The sequence below is a fragment of the Pelmatolapia mariae genome, linkage group LG14 (assembly GCF_036321145.2).
Source record: "Pelmatolapia mariae isolate MD_Pm_ZW linkage group LG14, Pm_UMD_F_2, whole genome shotgun sequence".
Taxonomy (NCBI): domain Eukaryota; kingdom Metazoa; phylum Chordata; class Actinopteri; order Cichliformes; family Cichlidae; genus Pelmatolapia; species Pelmatolapia mariae.
The window spans coordinates 4,565,174-4,574,156 of NC_086239.1; the positions used below are offsets into that span (position 1 = coordinate 4,565,174).

The 8,983-nt window shown below is 38.2% G+C and overlaps 1 long non-coding RNA gene across 1 annotated transcript; it reads left to right on the forward strand.

Moving 5' to 3' along the window:
- The first annotated feature begins 3,630 nt into the window (after window positions 1-3,630).
- On the forward strand, window positions 3,631-6,503 carry LOC134640783 (uncharacterized). Its single transcript, XR_010095486.2, has 7 exons — window positions 3,631-3,742; window positions 4,406-4,517; window positions 4,829-4,931; window positions 5,062-5,196; window positions 5,310-5,342; window positions 5,647-5,830; window positions 6,291-6,503. It is a non-coding gene; the product is annotated as an uncharacterized LOC134640783 (long non-coding RNA).
- Window positions 6,504-8,983: the final 2,480 nt, after the last annotated feature.

Consider the following 8,983-nt stretch of genomic DNA (forward strand, 5'->3'; position numbering starts at 1 on the left):
GCTGGCTACCGGATGTATTACGTTAGCTATGAAATAAACTGCTCTTCAAACTAAAAGACATACCCATACCTGTGCAATATTATTTGTTAAAACGTTTAAGAAATAATATATCAATTACTTTAAGTGTTAACAGGGAAGGTAATTTACAAAAAAAACCCAAACATATTTCCACCAACTTCAGTTTCTTCCATGTTGTGTTTAGTAGTGCTTAGTGCCGACATGGGACAGTTTTCCAGTTTCGTTGTACTAAGTATGACTGTGCAGTGACAACAAAGAGTTATCTTATTTGTGGAGTGTAACTCTGGTGTAGATTGAAAATTTCTTTCATCATAATGTCTTTCGATGTCTTACATGATGAAAAATGTGTATTTGAGATATTGCAAGACCGAAACAGATAAATTTGAGCTGAAGTAGCTTATGGAACAGAAAGAAATGTGGAAAGACCGGAAAAGCGTCAATTTAAATCAAGATTTTCAGATGCGACCAATCTTGTGTTTGAAGAGCAAAACATCATAGTTTCTGTCTCCCAGCCTGGGGTTCATAACTTACCTGAAACCACATCATGAACTGGTATGCAAAATAACAATAAACATCGTGAATTTGTTTAACAAGTTTCAAGTTTCAAACGAGCTGATGGTCTTTTTTTTTTTCTTTTTTTTTTTTTTTAACAAGATTGGCCAGAGACTCAAAGCTACTATTAACTGAATAATTAACATAGGCTTGGCTGTTGCTTGTCTGACTTGTGGGTATTAACATTTTGAGGAACAGACTGTATGACTTAATTTTGCTCACAATTGTACGTCAAAAGAATTCAGCAGTCACCTTTTGGGATCAAAATATCCATCCTTTGGTTTATTCAGTTTCAACTAGATGTTGGTATCTAACACAAATATTTTTTAACTCTTTCGTCCTTTATCATCGATAGTTTTAGCTCTATTTCTTAAAACGTTGGGCGAACTATTTTAGCTGATTATTCACAACCTTTTGTTTCAGATTCAAACTTTCAACCACATTGAGCTGTTACTCTTGTTGTTATATTTTTCACTATCCATAAACTATCAATCACTTCAAACAAACAATTTCACAAAACACATCAGATCGTAAAGGGGTGGGAGGAATCATGTTGTATATGGACTGGATAATGTTAGGAACAAAAGTCAGGAAATTAAAGTGATCAATCTACAGAGGGCTGAATTCAAAGACACCTTGAAAATTGAAGTGAAAAAAAAAAAAAAAAAAAAAAAAGATCCAGCGTTGCCACAACTTAAAATGTTGCACAGTACTTTGTATGGACCCCACATGCTTGTATGTATCATGCCTGACCCAAATCCTCATGAGATGATACTTAAATTTAGGGACTGTAACACATGGTGTCTTGGGGGATCCCCTCCCACATGTGGACCAGGGCATCACTGAGCTCCTTGAGTCTGAGGTGCAACCTGGCAGCGTCTGATAAGTCCTGACCAAAAGTTTAAGACCACTTGAAAAATGGCAAAAAATCATATTTTGCATGGTTGGATCTTAACAAGGTCCAAGAAGAAATGAGAGTGAGAAAAAACATTTTTATTAAGCATGCAATTTATCATAAACAACGCTTAAACTGAAACAGGCTGTTTTACAGGTGATCAAAAGTTTAGGACCACACCTCCAAAAAAACCCATAAACCCCCCAAAACAGCAATCAGAGTTCAAAACATGAACTCAGTAATGAGTAGCTCCACCGTTATTGTTGATCACATCTAAAATTAATTGCAGCATGCTTGATGCAAGCGTTTCCATGAGGTGAATGGGAACATTTCTCCAGGTGGTGAAGACGGCTGCACGAAGGGCATCTACTGTCTGGAACTGTTGTCCATTTTTGTAAACTTCCCTTGCCATCCGTCCCCAAAGGTTCTCAAATGGATTTAGATCAGGGGAACACGCAGGATGGTCCAAAAGAGTGATGGTATTCTCCTGGAAGAAGTCCCTTGTCCTGTGGGCATTGTGTACTATAGCGTTGTCCTGTTGAAAAAACCAGTCGTTACCACACAGATGAGGGCCCTCAGTCATGAGGGATGTTCTCTTCATAGCTAGCGGCCGTTTGATGCCCCTGCACTTCCTGAAGCTCCACTGTTCCACTGAAGAAAAAGCAAACCAGACCATTATGGCGCCCCCTCCACTGTGTTGTGTAGAAAACATCTTTGTTGGGATTTGCTTGTAATGCCAGTAACCTTGGAAACCATTAGGACCATCAAGGTTAAATTTTCCTCAACAGAGAATAAAACTTTCTTCCACCTTTCATGTCTCATGTTTGGTGCAAAGTCCAAACGGTCAGTTTTGTGGCGTTCAAGGAGACAAAGCCTTTGAAGACGTTTTATGTTTTTGAAGCCATTCGGTCTCAGATGCTGTCTGATGTCTATGGGGCTGCAGTCGGCACCAGTCAAGGCCTTAATTTGGGTTGAGGATCAGCCAGTTTCTTGACAGACAGCAAACTGGATCCTCCATCTCAGTGCTGGTGAAATTTTGGTGTCTTCCGCTTGACCTTTTTATTCCATAACCCTCAGGATCATTTAAGAAATTCCAAATTACTTTCTTGATGCATGCTCAATCATCCAGGTAAGTAAATCTCCAAAGTTGATTCTGTTCATCTGGATGTAGCTTCTTCAGTCTTCAATGACTGAAGAAGTCACTTGGATGAGTGACAAAACGTTTCTCCCACTGAAAACACTACGTCCAGATGAACAGAATCAACTTTTGGAGATCCAAATTACTGTCTTACTGTGTCCCACCTCAGCAATGATGGTGCGTTGTGAGAGACCCTGCTATTGCAGTTCAGCAACCCGACCACGTTCAAAAAGGGAAAGCTTTTTTGCCTTTGCCATCACAACATCCTGACAGTGTGACTACCTGACAGAAAATGACAATGAATTCACATTTTTGCACTGATTTAGCCTTTTAAAAGCACATGGTCCTAAACTTTTGATCAGCTGTAAAACAGCCTGTTTCAATTTAAATGTTTTCAATAAATTTCATGCTCAAAAAATGTTTTGTCTCACTCCCATTTCTTCTTGTTGCATGCTGAAGCTCTACGTGGATCCTTAAGCTCCAACCATGCAAAGTATGATTTTTTTTTTTTGCCATTTTTCAGATGTCTTTTCAAGTCTTCCCAGATAGCAAGACGACATTGAATCTATGTTGATTTTTCATCCGAACCGTCGTATATGGTCGGGGTTGAAATGCCAATGTTGTAACAACGTTGAAATACTGTGGTAAACCGACGGTCTTACTATAGAGATGTTGTAACGATGTTGATTCACCGTTGTTTTTTTGTCATTGATATTTGATCTATTTATAGTCGACCAGGTGACAACAACAACATCGAGAAAACGTCTATTTATAGTTGACGATCATTCGGCTCCGGTCACCATCAAAAACCATCGATTTGTAGTTGAGCATTAAATTGCATTGCAACTGATCGGGTATAAAGTACCAGAGAAAGTAGATTTATTGTTCATTTGTTATCAATGACTTGGTCTAGTTCACCAGCTTTAAAAAATCGTGTCTACGTGCAATTTATGTATAGTTGACCGGAAAATCACTTGGACTATTCCGCAGCACCCCTCTCACATTGGTACACCCCCCCCCTCCCCCGGTATTCATTGTCTTCTACAGTAGAGCGGGACATTTAATTTACTCTCAGCGGAATTGACCGGAGAAGGCATCAGTTCATGCACTGCACTGGCCTGCACCATGATTAGTATAAGGTAAGAATGAATGATTTTTTTTTCCTACTCGGTATTTCCATGTTTGCATTTGAATAACAGTAAAAAAAAACTTGTTAATGTTGTACATTAACGAGTTTTTTTTTTACTGTTATTTAAATTGTGTCTACTTCTTACAATCCGGCAACAAATAAATTGCACTGCGAACAAAGTATATCAACAAAGAAAACATTTTCGTTTCATAATTTCTTCGTTATATTCCCTTACAAAGCTAGCTTTAACGCTTCGAGGTTTCCTTTGTTCTTGCCGTCGCCTCGGCGCTTGACCCAGACTTTCGCTCTGTAGTTGCTTAGTACTACAAAAAATTCTAAATCTGTGATATATGATTGATAAACGTAAAGTTAACTGTATAAACGTGTTCAATGACTTTGTTACTTTTGATGATTGGAGAGCACTCGCTTCAATTCGCACACGAAAACTTGAGACTCAGTTTGAATGCTCACGCAGCATGCGTGACTGTACGTTGCACGCTCACCTAACTTTACGTTGCACGCGTACATGACTTTCCGTTTGTGCCTTGAATAATGAATAAGGCTACGTCCACACGTACCAGCGTATTTTTGAAACCGCTGATTTTTCTATGCGTTTGCACCTTTTGTCCACACGTAATGTATGTCTGGCCGTACATTGTGTTTGTATTTCCAGGCACATTTCACGAAGCAGAACGCAGTCTTCAGAGATATCCACGTGAACGCTGTGATACGTCTGACCTTCAGTCCGAAGAAGAAACCCAGACCAGTCTTAAAAGAAAGCACAAGTAAAACCTTTATATTCACAAACATATCTTTGATTGTTAAGTATTTATGATCTTGTCTTTTATACATATCTGTGGTGCTTGCATACTGCAATATCACCACATAATATAGTCCAAAAAGTGGAAGTTTGTAAACTTTTTAAAAATGCAAAGCCGTGTACACTTGTGCACTTCAAAAATTCATTGTATACTGTACCTTCTTGCACGTCTCTGTTTCCTGTGTGTGTTGTTAGAAATCAAACTAACTTTAGGAAACAATATGCCAAAAGCATATTTACAATTACTTAAGACCGTTTTTAATTTCTTTTCTTTAGACCAAATCCCCTGTACACATATACGGACTCAGAGGATGAGTTTTTTTGTGGGGAAAGCCTACAAAAAAACGGTTTCCCCAGGCCCCTCGAGTGAAAATACCAGGTAATAAAATACTGTCTAGTGTCTGTGTACATATCTGTGTCTGACACGAGGAAACTTTTTTGACAAGTTGTCTGTATTCTTAAATACTTAAAAAATTATCTTTTTCTAAACTGCCCTCATCACTCCGCAGTCTGCCCCCCAGCCCACTGATAGCAACCATCATAATGCCCCACCCAGCTTCCGGCACCTTTCGCCACTCCGGCACAAACCGACACAGCTTTGCGATCTCGCCAGCATGTAGAGTCTGATGTCTTCCCTATAGATGGTATGCTTTTAAAAAAGCTTTAAAGCTGCATCACAATGTCATTGTACTCTTATCTTCAAAACACCAGTTTATACTCCTGAATGTCATCTTGTTGTGATTTTTTTTTCCTGTAGATTCCAGAGACTCTGTGAAGCCACTATTACAAGGCAAGTTTGAAAATCTTGGAATTTCACAGTTTACATGGTATAACAAATATATGTGACAGGCAAAAACTAGTAAACACTTTTAGCAGTTACAAGAACTAACAAATGAATATCCAACAAAAGGGAATAGAAATACATTGCACTGCCAATACTTTGGTTTATTCTTTGTATGACTTGAAAATCAGGCTTTAGGGAAAACCAAATGACATGTTTCTATCATCAATTACATGAAGTAAACACACAAGCACTTGCATACACATTTAAGACATGAGACTCGCTAATTCCATCTCTTAAAATGTGTCTATAGGTGAGACGCTTTGCGTTGATTGGTGCTGCTGGACCACACTGGAGGTGCGAGTCCGCCGTGTAATGGTTTATGCCATTACAAAGGAGCTGGCCTCTGTACTCAACTGGACAGGGGAAAAAAAACAAGGACCAGACAAAGCAAAAAAGGGCATTTAAAGAGACAGCACTGTGCAGATGCATATTTGGTAAGTTTTAACATTTATTGTAGTTTTATGAGCCTAAAGTGAACAATAAAGGGATCAATTGATGTGCTGGGTGCGTTTCACATTTCCTATGTCTGTTTTTTGCTATATTACTTTGTCTTTCTTAATAACAAGACTTTCATGTCCGGTTAATCTGGAGATGGAGTCTTTGGTCTTCGGCTTGTTTTGTCCTCGGGTTGTACACTTTGTACAGCCCGAGGACCCATGTTTTCTTTTTCTTTTTTTAAAGGATACACGGCACACCATGCTAAGACATATCACATTTTCAGCTTATAGCTCTTTGGGAATCAAATGCGGCAGTTTGCTGATTTCCGCCTGGTGACTTTCATGTTTATCAGCCTAGGAGTTTACATACTTTCTCCCTGCTGAAGACAATTAACAAGAGCTTATTCATGTGCTCTAATTCCCTTTTTTTTGTGTGTGTGTCTATTTTTTGTCCTAGATGGCCTGGCGCAGCAGGTAGGGGCGAACTCTATGTCTGAGTTGGTCTTTGCTCAAGCAGTCCAGAAATGGCTCAGATATGCTCCAGATCGTACGGGTGGCGCGCAGGAAGCACATCATCCATCCCCATCCCGGAGTAAATAATAAAAAGTGACGTGAAACATAGAAATGTAAATAGGAAACTTTGTCTTTTAATAAAGTATTTTGCAAATGATACATGTCTATTGACCTTTTTTGGGTTTTTTTTCAATAAAAAGCAACTGTGCGAAAGAGGTGGAAAATCAATACCATATCTCAACAGTGTTTCAATATCAGAATCTGACATTGTTTCAATGTCAACAGTGTTAGAAAATATAACGTCGAATCAATGTCAGGTTTCAACATTGATTCAACATCAAAACCTGACGTTGTTTCAACGTTAAAAATGGGTGCAAGAGTGATGTTGGGTCAACGTCACACTTCAACGTTGCTTCAATGACGTCGCCTGATATTGACTCAACATTGTTTCAATGTTTCCTTGCTATCTGGGTAAACTTTTGATTGGGACTGTATAAACTAAATTATATTGTCCCAGAATTGGATTTAGGTGAGCGTGGGAATCAGTCAATGGTATCAGTTCCATTCAAGTATACAACAAACTAAGTTCAACAAAGCCAAACTTTCTTAGCTGGCTTGACATAATCTTAGACCTCAGATGATGAATATCACAACGGTGGTTATCTTTGTGATTCATGCTCAGTGCGTGTTAACCACTACACTCTGAGATGATGCCAAAGCAGTATAAACAATTTATACTACAAGAAAACAGAAAACGAGGCGCTTCCAGACAATTTGAAACCACTTTCAAGAACTTTTATTTTTTTTTCCTAACAGATCTGTACAATCAAATCAAACTTAATATAATCCTAACAAAAACTGATCTGTACATGTTAATTGATTTTCGGCATAACAGTTTAACATCCAGTTAAATAATCAAATGATGACTTGACTAGCGATACAAACCCTAATAGTCAGTCCCACAGCTTGAAAACATTTGAAAGCTGGCAGGGGCAGGATGAAATAGAAGAAATCTTAGAAACGAAAAAATAATGTTCCCTTATCTTTCTGTCTTCAGTGTTATAGAAAATTACAGTCATCTTATCTACAGGAAAATGAACAAAAGCATCATAATCTGAGGTTGTAGTGAAGGATTGTTGTTAGGAGGACAAACACCAGCATGAATTGAAGAAAAAAAACCCTAAAACAAAACAAAAAACCCCAACATACACACATAGGAGCAGAGATCATGTAAAACATGGATGGATGGAAAAATGCAAAAGCCAATAGGGCTGATGCTCAGCACACTGTATGCATGCCTAATTTCATATAACTCAACGTTATGGTTTGAACACAACCAACCCATTTTCTTCCACAAGGTATCTGAATGGGTTGAGTCACTAAACCACTGAATTAACCATATGAGAGAGATGCATTGAGTTTGACTATAATCAAGAATTTGACAAAAAGTATCAAGTCAACGTTCTTAGCAAAATAAAACAACAGGTAACCCCTTCCCTAATCTGTTCTTCAGTCAGAATAAAGCTGCCTTATTGCTAGAGTAACAGTGATTTCATTCATGTTAAAGAAAAAAAAATTAAAAAATGAAGTGCACATAGTCCATATCATTTAAACTTGGGCCATTCCAGGATTCATTCATGCCCTGCAAACTCACTGTAACATTTTCATGTTAAAATGAGGCTGAGGAAGTGCTAACAGACAATTTGAGTTTACCATTGCAAGTTACTGTTTGATAAATAAAATCTGTAGATTCATCATGTCACTATTTAAATACAAACTGAACCAAAAACCAGCAGTTGTATGTGATTGGACTGATTCTCTGTCCAGCTCGACAAATGACAGAAGAGTGCTCTTGCATGGTTGTCTTGCTCCATTGATCAGTTAAACCACATCTTCAGTTTTTAAATGGGTTGAAATAATCTGTTCATTTTATGGTTTCTTTCCATCCGCTCTGCAGTACATTTTTGTCCTGTGTTCTCTTCAGTGGTGAGCTATGACCTGTGCTCAGCATCTCTGCAAGTCTGGTTTTAGTATATGAACATTTGATCCTTATTTGTGATTCAAGCCAGCTTGCCACAATAAGCGTTGCTCCTCTTCTGAAGCCTCTTTATGAAAGATGCTCAGGCTTACATCATGTCAGCTAGCTTAAATAAATTCTTATGCAGTAGGCTAATATCAGTTCCCTTTAAAGACTCCAAGCTCTTACTATTAAAGACAACAGGTTTTGTTTCTCCCCCCCCAATAAAAAACTAGCCCAGTATTAACAGAAGCACACCATCATGGTGAACCGCTAATAAATACATGGCTATTTCAGAGGATCAAGTTTTTTTCCCCCCCCTCCTCTCAACTCATGATACTGAACTTTATTAGTGCAGGTCAGAACACCAAGGGTATCTTGTAAGAATAAGTGGCAGTAAATAAACCCAATGTTGCCTTAAAGTGTCATTTTATATTTAATAAGTAAAACTTCATCCCTTTTCTTTGTTCCAGTACAGTCTTCCATTTTTATATATATATATATATATTCCTCTCCATACACACACACACACACACCCCCCACAACCTAGAATACATCTTGGCAGTTATACAAAAACCAAAAGACTGTCAGTTAATATATATTAAATGGTTAAAGCCAAC